Source organism: Pteropus vampyrus, unplaced genomic scaffold, assembly GCF_000151845.1.
Source record: "Pteropus vampyrus isolate Shadow unplaced genomic scaffold, Pvam_2.0 Scaffold125, whole genome shotgun sequence".
NCBI lineage: Eukaryota > Metazoa > Chordata > Mammalia > Chiroptera > Pteropodidae > Pteropus > Pteropus vampyrus.
In genome coordinates, this window is record NW_011888906.1 from 1,258,689 (window position 1) to 1,267,131 (window position 8,443).

At 45.5% G+C, this 8,443-nt stretch overlaps 1 non-coding gene across 1 annotated transcript; it reads right to left on the bottom strand.

Moving 5' to 3' along the window:
- Nucleotides 1-235: 235 nt before the first annotated feature.
- Nucleotides 236-354, bottom strand: LOC111743964. The gene has a single exon (XR_002781963.1). It is a non-coding gene; the product is annotated as a 5S ribosomal RNA (ribosomal RNA).
- Nucleotides 355-8,443: the final 8,089 nt, after the last annotated feature.

Below are 8,443 nucleotides of genomic sequence, written 5' to 3' on the forward strand. Positions count from 1 at the left end.
AGCCTTAAAAGCTTGGTCCCTAATAGCAGGTGTTTCTAGGGTACTATACCTGTAATTCCAACAGTTGCCACTAGAAGGATAGCAGCAACTCCAAGGGTAACCAATTCAGAGCAGAAGTAACTTTTTTTTTTAACTTTTTAGTTAATTTTTTTTTTTTTATGAGAGGCAGCCCTTGGTTGACCTCGCAGATTGCAAGGAACTTATCAGCTTATAGTCCCTTATTTTTTATTTTTTATGTCTACAGCACCTGGTCTTCCTAGGTGGTCTCCCATCTAAGTACTAACCAGACCCGACCCTGCTTAGCTTCCGAGATCAAATGGGATCGGGCTTGTTCAGGGTGGCATGGCCATAGACCATAGGTAACTCTTTATAGACCTTTTATAGAATCTCCGAGTTGGTAGGGAACCTAGATTGGTGGGGGAGGGGAGTTTTGGGAGGGGGAGTGGTAGCATTTATTAAACACAACTTTACTTTTGTTAATTCATGACATCTTCACAATGTCATGATTTAGGGAGGTATTTTCATTTTACAGATGAAGAAACTGAAAGCCATTTATTCAGTAAATACGTATTGAGCAACTCCTACGGGCCAGCCACTGTTCTAGGCTCTGTGTTTGCAGCAGTGAGCAAGACAGAAAAAATTCCTGCCTTCATGGAGCTGGCATTCTAATCGAGGGGGTAGCTAATAAACAAGAAAATAATTAAAATGTATGCCATATCAGATGGTAAAAAGGGTTATGAAGAAAAACAAAGCAGGAAAGGGGATAAGAGCTCCAGGGGGAGCAAATGAATTGAGTAGTCAGAAAAGGTCTTTCTGAGGGGTGTTGGAGCAAAAACTCAAAAGAAGCGAGGAGCAAGCCACACGAATATTCAGAGGAAGTGCATCCCAGGCGAAGATCCTGGGGTGGGAGTGAGGTCGGCATGTATCAGTTTTGGTAAGGAGGCCAGTGTGGCTGCAGCAGGGAGGAAAGGAGAAAGACATGAAGGTGGTGGGGCCATATCATACAGGGCCCTGGAGGCATCATGGGAACTGGGAGCAGTCTCGTAAGCTGTTGGGTAGACAGGTTGGAGTTCATCTGCCTCAACTGACCAGGAACAAACATCCAAATAAGGCTCAACTCACAGATGGACATGAGCTGCCCAGGAGAGATGGCCTCAGGCTGGGACAATCAGGGAAGGTTTTATGGAGGAGATGAGAGTGAGGCTGGGCCTTGAATGATAGGATTTCAGGAAGGGAGGGAGGGCATACCAGGCGGCATAAATAAGTTATAGAAGTGGGAATAAGCATGTTGCATGCCTGAGATGACAGAATGTGTCTGTGTGCATGTGAGTGTGTGTGTGTGTGTGTGTGTGTGTCTAAAGATAAGGCTGGAACAACCTAAATGTCCATCAACGTGAAGAATAGATAAATAAAGCATGGAGTATTCATCCAGGGGACCAATATACAGTGGTGGAAATGAATGAAATAGAGCTGCGGGGAAGAAGCTCACAACATAATATTGAGTGAAAAACAAGTAGGTTGCAGAAAGATACACAGAGGATGATGCTGTTTATATAAAGTCTAAAGGCATATAAACAATACTGTTTGAGCATACACACCAGAGTAAAAAGTTTAAAAGTGCACATGAAAATGGAAAACAGCCAATTTGGGATGGTGCTTACCTCTGGGTAAGCAGAAGAGGAGGGATGGGGTCCAGGAGGAAAACTCAGGGGACCTCAAAGGTCCATAACGTTCTGTTGTTTAAGTACACACGGGGCCCATGGGCATTTGCTACATAATTTACAATATATTTTGTATGGTCAAGATCATATCTGACAATGAGTGGTTGAGAAGGTAAAGTAGACTTGGTGGTCTGTTAGGCTTGAATTTACATCACGGCTTCCTAGCAGTGTGGCTATGGGCAGGGATGTCACTTTTGAGTCTCTTTAGATCTGTAAAATGGGCATAAAGAATTCTTATTTCATGTTCTTGCTCTTTCTCCTTCCTTCCTTCCTTCCTTCCTTCCTTCCTTCCTTCCTTCCTTCCTTCCTTCCTTCCTTCCTTCCTTCCTTCCTCCCTCCCTCCCTCCCTCCCTCCCTCCCTCCCTCTTTCCTTTGCTTTCTTCCCTCCAACAAATATTTATTGAATGTCTACTGTGTAGAAGGTCCTGTACAAGGTGCTAGAGATAAGGTCCCTCATGGACCTGCTTACAGTCTTCAGAGAGACAGACATGAATCAAATCAGTAAATTCATACACAGTTGCAAACAATGATAAGAGATATGAGGAAATAAATAAGCTTCAGAGTGTATCCAGAGACTCAGATAGGGTGGTCAGGGGTGGCATCTCAGAGGAGATCTGAAGGTGTTGGTCTTGGAAGGGATAGGGAGAGAAAGGAAATAGCATGGGAAAAGCCACTCACTCTTTGCTCCAGTCATGCCTTATTGTTTCTAGTCTCCTTATCGCAGTGTGCCTGTTCATGCCTCTGGGCCTTTGCACCTGCTATGCCACCTGTTTACAAAGCCTGCCACTGCTTTGTGAATTCCTATGTATGTGTGTGTTTTGTTTTTAACTAACATTCATTGAGCTCTTACTGTATGCCAGACACCATGCTAATCTCTTTAGTCTTCCTGGCAATACCATGAGGTAAGCATTATCATCACGTCAGTTTTAATGATAAATAAACAGAGGCTCAGAGAAGTAATCGGCTGGTCTGAGGTTACAGTTTGCATCCAGGTCTATCTGTTTCCAGAACATATGTACTCAATCACCTCTCCATGCCTCCTCTTCTTGCAGAATTCCCACGCAAGTGCATGAACTATATTCATTCAACCTACAAACATTTATTGAACACTGGCTGGGTGAGAGGCACTGTGCCACGGTCTTCACGAGCAGTCACTTCCTTAACCCTCACACTAGCCCTAGGAGGGCATTATTTTTCTGATACCATCTTGCAGATGAGGGAAACTAAGACCCAGAGAGGTGAAGCATAGGTCAGGAAGACAGTAAGTGATGAAGCTGGAACATATACCCAGGTGGTCAGATTCCTAGGCCCAAACTTGACCTCAGCCACACTGACTTTCAGTTTGCCATAAACGTCACGATCCAGTTCAGACATCACCTCTTGGAAGCAGAATGGCTGAATCACAGGGGATTCATGGCTCTGGCCAGTCCACCAGCTCCCTCACACAGGGGGTTCAGAGTTGACGACGCAGGATACGATATGGTCTGGATGGAAGTCAGGTGCCTGACAATACTGTTGGGCATCCATCTCTCCAGTTTTGAGCCTGATACACTGACCCCCTACTCCACCCCACCTCATCCCACCCCTTGGGCCTCAGGTTCTGAATCCAGACAAACACAAAGCCAAATGACTTTCACTCTGTCCATTCCAACTCAGTGATTTTGGAGGAGAATAAATACTGAACCCACTGGCGTGAATAGAAATTAATATAAGAGCCGTGGTAAATGCACGGGGATGTTTTTTAAAAAGAAAAAATTCTCAACTTAAAATCTCAACACAAATAGACTCTTATAAGGTCAAATGAAAGATAAATGCCTCTAGAAAGCAAAGAAGTCATCGTTTGGGCTGAGCTGTCTCACTCTCTCTCATTTTCCCTGCTTCTCTCTCGTTCTGGCCCCATTTACATTTCTTTCTGCCCCGTCTTCGCTTCTCTTCTTATCCCGTCGCTTGCTCTTCCAACCTGTGTGTTTGCATGTGTCAATCTCTCACTGACAGTTCAGTGGCAGAATTTCAACCTCAGGAGAGTTGTGTGACGTTGGCTGAGTAACTTCTCAGCTTCGTGCTCCAGTTTTCCAATCTTCGTGATAGGAAGTATAATTACTCCTTGCAGAGGGACACTAAGCATATAACAAGACAGTCGTTCATAAAGGACAATTATGCTCTCGAAATTATGCAGTCTTGCCCACCTCTGGGTTCAGGCCTGGAGGGTGGGCAAAGATTAGGAGGAGACACCATCTGGTCGCCAAGTGATGCCAGTGAAACAATGTGGGTGAATAGTCTTCTGACCTTGGCCTCTTTACTCAGTCCGATTCAGCCTAGAGTTATCCTAAGAACATGATTCTGGTTTTAAAATAGGAAAAGTTGAGAGATATGTAAGGCCTGGTGGGTAGGAAGCTGTTTGAAGGTAAGATAAGAGCCACATGGAATGGGAAAACAAGCAAGTGACAAGTCTAAAGTCAAAGGGATTTTGATTAGCAGAAGGAAGAGATTCTCGATAACTAACAGGGAATAAAACCTGGGAAAAACCCATTGGAATGGGAAACACTAGACTGGGATCCTTTTAGCACAGGGATGACAGCTTTTTTCATTCACCTTTATCTTTCCAGGGCACAACAGAAGGCTTGGCTCCATAAGTATTGATCGAATGACCAACTGAATGAATGAGTATATCTATTCCTGAAGCACCCTAAGATAAGACTAGACACCATTTTCCCCAGAGCACTAAGCCTTACACATAGCATGTGCTCATCAACCATTGGCTGAATATTGAGTATGTGAGTTTTCTAGCTGCAGATATTGCTGCTACTGCCCAGGCATCTCTTGAGGACCAAGTGCATGTGGGAGGGGGCTGAGGTGAGCATCTCCAGGGTGGAGCAGGAAGGGGAATACCTGAGTGACACTTTGTCGAGTAGCTTAGGCATCTCTGTCTGGTCAGTTTGAGGCATTCTGATACCTGGAAGTAGAGGGTTGGACTGAAAGAATCACAGTAGCCCAAGTATCTTCTTCCAAGAGGCCCCAAGTCAGTGGACTGAGAGAGAAGAGGACTGGGACAATGTAAAGACTGGAACTAATAGCTTTTTGGCCAAGTAGAGCACTTGATTGGGAGTTGGAAGTCCTGTCAAATGACAAGAACATCAGGAAACCACCCAAGAGCCTTTTAACCAACAGGATAGTCCTCTAACACAGACTGAGTTCTCTAAGAGGCAGACTCAAAGACGGAGATCAGCATGCAAGGGAACTTTTAGGGAGCGCTCTTAGAGTCAACACCTGTGAATGAGAAGGGACGAAAGCAGGCCTGAGTAGAGGGTACACAGAGCTGTGACACAGACTCGACAGTGGTCTCAGCCAACCTTGTGGATGGTTCTGAAGCTGGGATGATATTTCAGAGCTGTCCAGAGTTGGGGTGGGCCTTTACACTGCCATATCAATCATATCAAGCCTGTTATTGGACACGGGCTGCCCCAGGAAGAGGTTTTACCTTGAGTGAAGCAGCTTTCCTCATCTGAGGCAATTCCCGTGTAGGAACCAACAGCTGGTGGCTTTCTGCCAATGGCATCCCCATGGCTGGGATAAATCCTTCAGTTCTAAAGGGCGATCTGGGTGTGTATCACAGCATCCACCATAGCACGTTACCCCCAGTAAGACTAATCCTTATCAAAATCCTACAATCTAGATGTTATCATCCAGCTTCACAGATTAGGAAACTGAATTTTGGAGTCTATCGACTTGCCTCAAATCACGCAACTAGTAACTACTAGCTGATTCAAACCCAGGTCTTTCGGCTCTTAAACCCTTCTTTTTTCCAATGATATCTCACTCCCTTAAATTCTTTCACCCTGCCCCCAATTGTACCTATTCACTCTGAAGACTTTGACAAATAGCCTCCTCTCCATGAGGCTCAGCCACTTCCTCTGTAAAATGCATAAGTTAAACTACATATGAGATATTTAACCAGGGGTCTATGAAGCTCATGAGATAATGGGCTTATTTTGGTTTGCACGAGCAAAGTTTTGGGTTTGCATATTTTTCTGAGTAGAGGGTCCTAAAAGGTTTTTGACTCTCAATAGAGGCTGAAACATATCGGACCAGATGGTCTGTGATTCTCTTCAGTACATGCAGGGTGATTCTGCACCCTTGAGAGCTAAAAGACCATGGACAGAGCCATGGCCTGAGGTTCTGGGGCAAAGTCCCACCAACTTGCACACTGACCCAAAGAATGGATAATGGAAGACCCCTGACTGTCTAGAATCAGTGGGATAGAAAGTCAGATACTGCAATAGACACAGATGGCTTTCCTCCTACCACTACTTCTTTTGTGAAAGAGTCCTAAATGTTGCAATTGTCCTCACAGTGACATTTCCCCCATCCTGGGGGCCTCCCTGTTCCTCTCTCCCCAACGGTGACGAAGAGGGTATCGGGCTGGGCAGTGGAGTACCCTGGTGACGGATTAGCTCTGCCAACCACCGACACAAAACCATTTGGTGTGGGGAAATGATAGATGCTAACACTCATTTTAAACACAGGCAACTGAATTCCTGCAGACAGGCGCCACGGCTGGAATTTAGGGCACAGCTGCTAGGTTCAGATAAGGTGCAGAATCAGCCCAGCATACAGCGATGTTACTTAATAATGAAAATGTGGTGATTGATGCTGCTGTCTCGAGGATATAACCTCCCCATTTGGAGGTTTTCAGCTCCCAAATCATCCATTCCACCGGTTTTTGTTGTTGTTGTTGTTGTTGTACTTTTCTTTTTTTAGAAAGATGATGTGGGGGAGGGGTGGGTAAAGGATTGCGGCTGGGGTGGGGACGGATGGGATAAGGGGAGCCCACGGGGAGAGGAGGCACCTGGCAGCAGGAAACTCATGAGCCTAAAATTTTTGAAAAAGTCCAAAGAGCTTAGTTTGAAAGAATTCAATTCTGGCAAACTCACCTGGGACAGTAAGTTCAACACGGCAGACTGACTGAGACCAGTTTCTCTCAATGTTTTTGTGGTCAAGTGCTTCATTCACTTAACCCTCCCCCACCCCCGCCACTTCTATGATGTCACGAAGAGCCAATCAGAGTTTTTGATACAGAACTTAAACACCCACCTCTCTCTTGAGCTACAGGAGAGATGGGCTTTTTATCTGCTACCCTCTGAACAGTGTACCCTGGAGAAAACCTCAGATGTGGCATGTCCAAAACTGAGCTTATCATCCTCCAACCAAAATCTGCCCTTATTTTCTGACTTCAGCAAGTGGCATTACCCAGCACGGACACCTGAGCATTATCCCGACTGCTCCTCCTCCCTCATCTCTAGCCCCCTGAACCTATTTTTTATCTCCCAAATCACTCTCCCTTGAATTTACCTACTTTTCTTTATCCTCATAGCCTAAAATATAACTTCATCATCTCCCCCAAATAGCCTCCTAAACTCTACCTTCCATCCTGAACCTGAGTAATTTCCTAAACAGACATATTCCATGTTACTCCTCTGCTTAAAACCCAGCAGTGGCATCTAAATTCCGGTAGGAAAAAGTCCCATTTCCTGATCATAGCTCCTAAAGCCTTTTAGGGTCTGGTCCCAGCCTATGTCTACAGCATATCTCTCAATGTACCTCACAGTCTTTGCTGGAACTGCTTGAAATACATGCTTGTTTCTACTCCTTGCCTTTGCACATGCTGTTCCCTCTTTCTTGCATGCCTTTCCACCCCTTCATCTACTTCAAAGATTCAAGATTCAAAAGATTCGAGAAGTCCTCCCCATCCTCCCCAGCTCCTGAGTGTCGATTTCCCTTTTTTCTGTTATTACAGCTATAAACACCCTGTTTTACAATGACAGGTAGCTGTCATCACCTCACTTGCTACAACTGGGTTCAAATCCCTCTTCCACCACATATCAACTATATGATTTTGAGCAAGTCATGTATTCTCTGACCCTCAGTTTCTTCCTCTACAACATGGGGATAATAATAGGACCTATTTCCTCCTGTGGTTGTGAGGATTAAATGATAGATGTAAAGCTCCAGCATGGACTCTGCCACCCAGTAGGTGTTTAATAAATATTAATTCCCCAATAGGGAAAGGTTGTTGACCTAGACCCCGTGGCAGGCTTGGGAAGTGCTAGTCTCTGGTTGGGGTTCTAGAATCACAGTCTGAGAGGGATTCCATGCACAGGAAGTGCCCTTAAGAAAAAACACTAGGGAGGGAGGGGAACAAGAGAGGAAAAGAAAGGGGACAAGCAAGGATGTTATCTTGGGCAAAGCCTATCCTTTGCCTGACCCACAGCGGGCTCTGGAGCATAAATGGCACCACAGGGTGGTCCCTAACCTGAGACAAGGGGGCCAGCCTTTTGTATTGCATTGTCAGCCATCATTGGTTGTGGGCTGTCTCAGGGTGAGAGAGGGAAGGTGTAAACTCTCAGAAGAGGTGGCTGAGGGCAGTTTTGCCGAGAAGGGAGCAGCTGTTGAGGGGACATTCAACCCTACAGTAGCAGGGGGATGAGTGTGCCTACCTGGACAAGGATGTCTGGATGGGGCACCAATGGGATCCACTGTAGTGTCATAGGAAAATGGCACTGCTCCCAAGGGGGCCGTTCTTCATGGGATGAAGGCAGAGGCCAGACTTTATAGCTGCCTCAAGTTTCGTTTACCCAAAACTTCATGTATTCATTCAGAGGATATTTATCGACCATCTCTTACATTCCAGGGACTTTATTAGGCCCTGGAGATACACTGGAGAG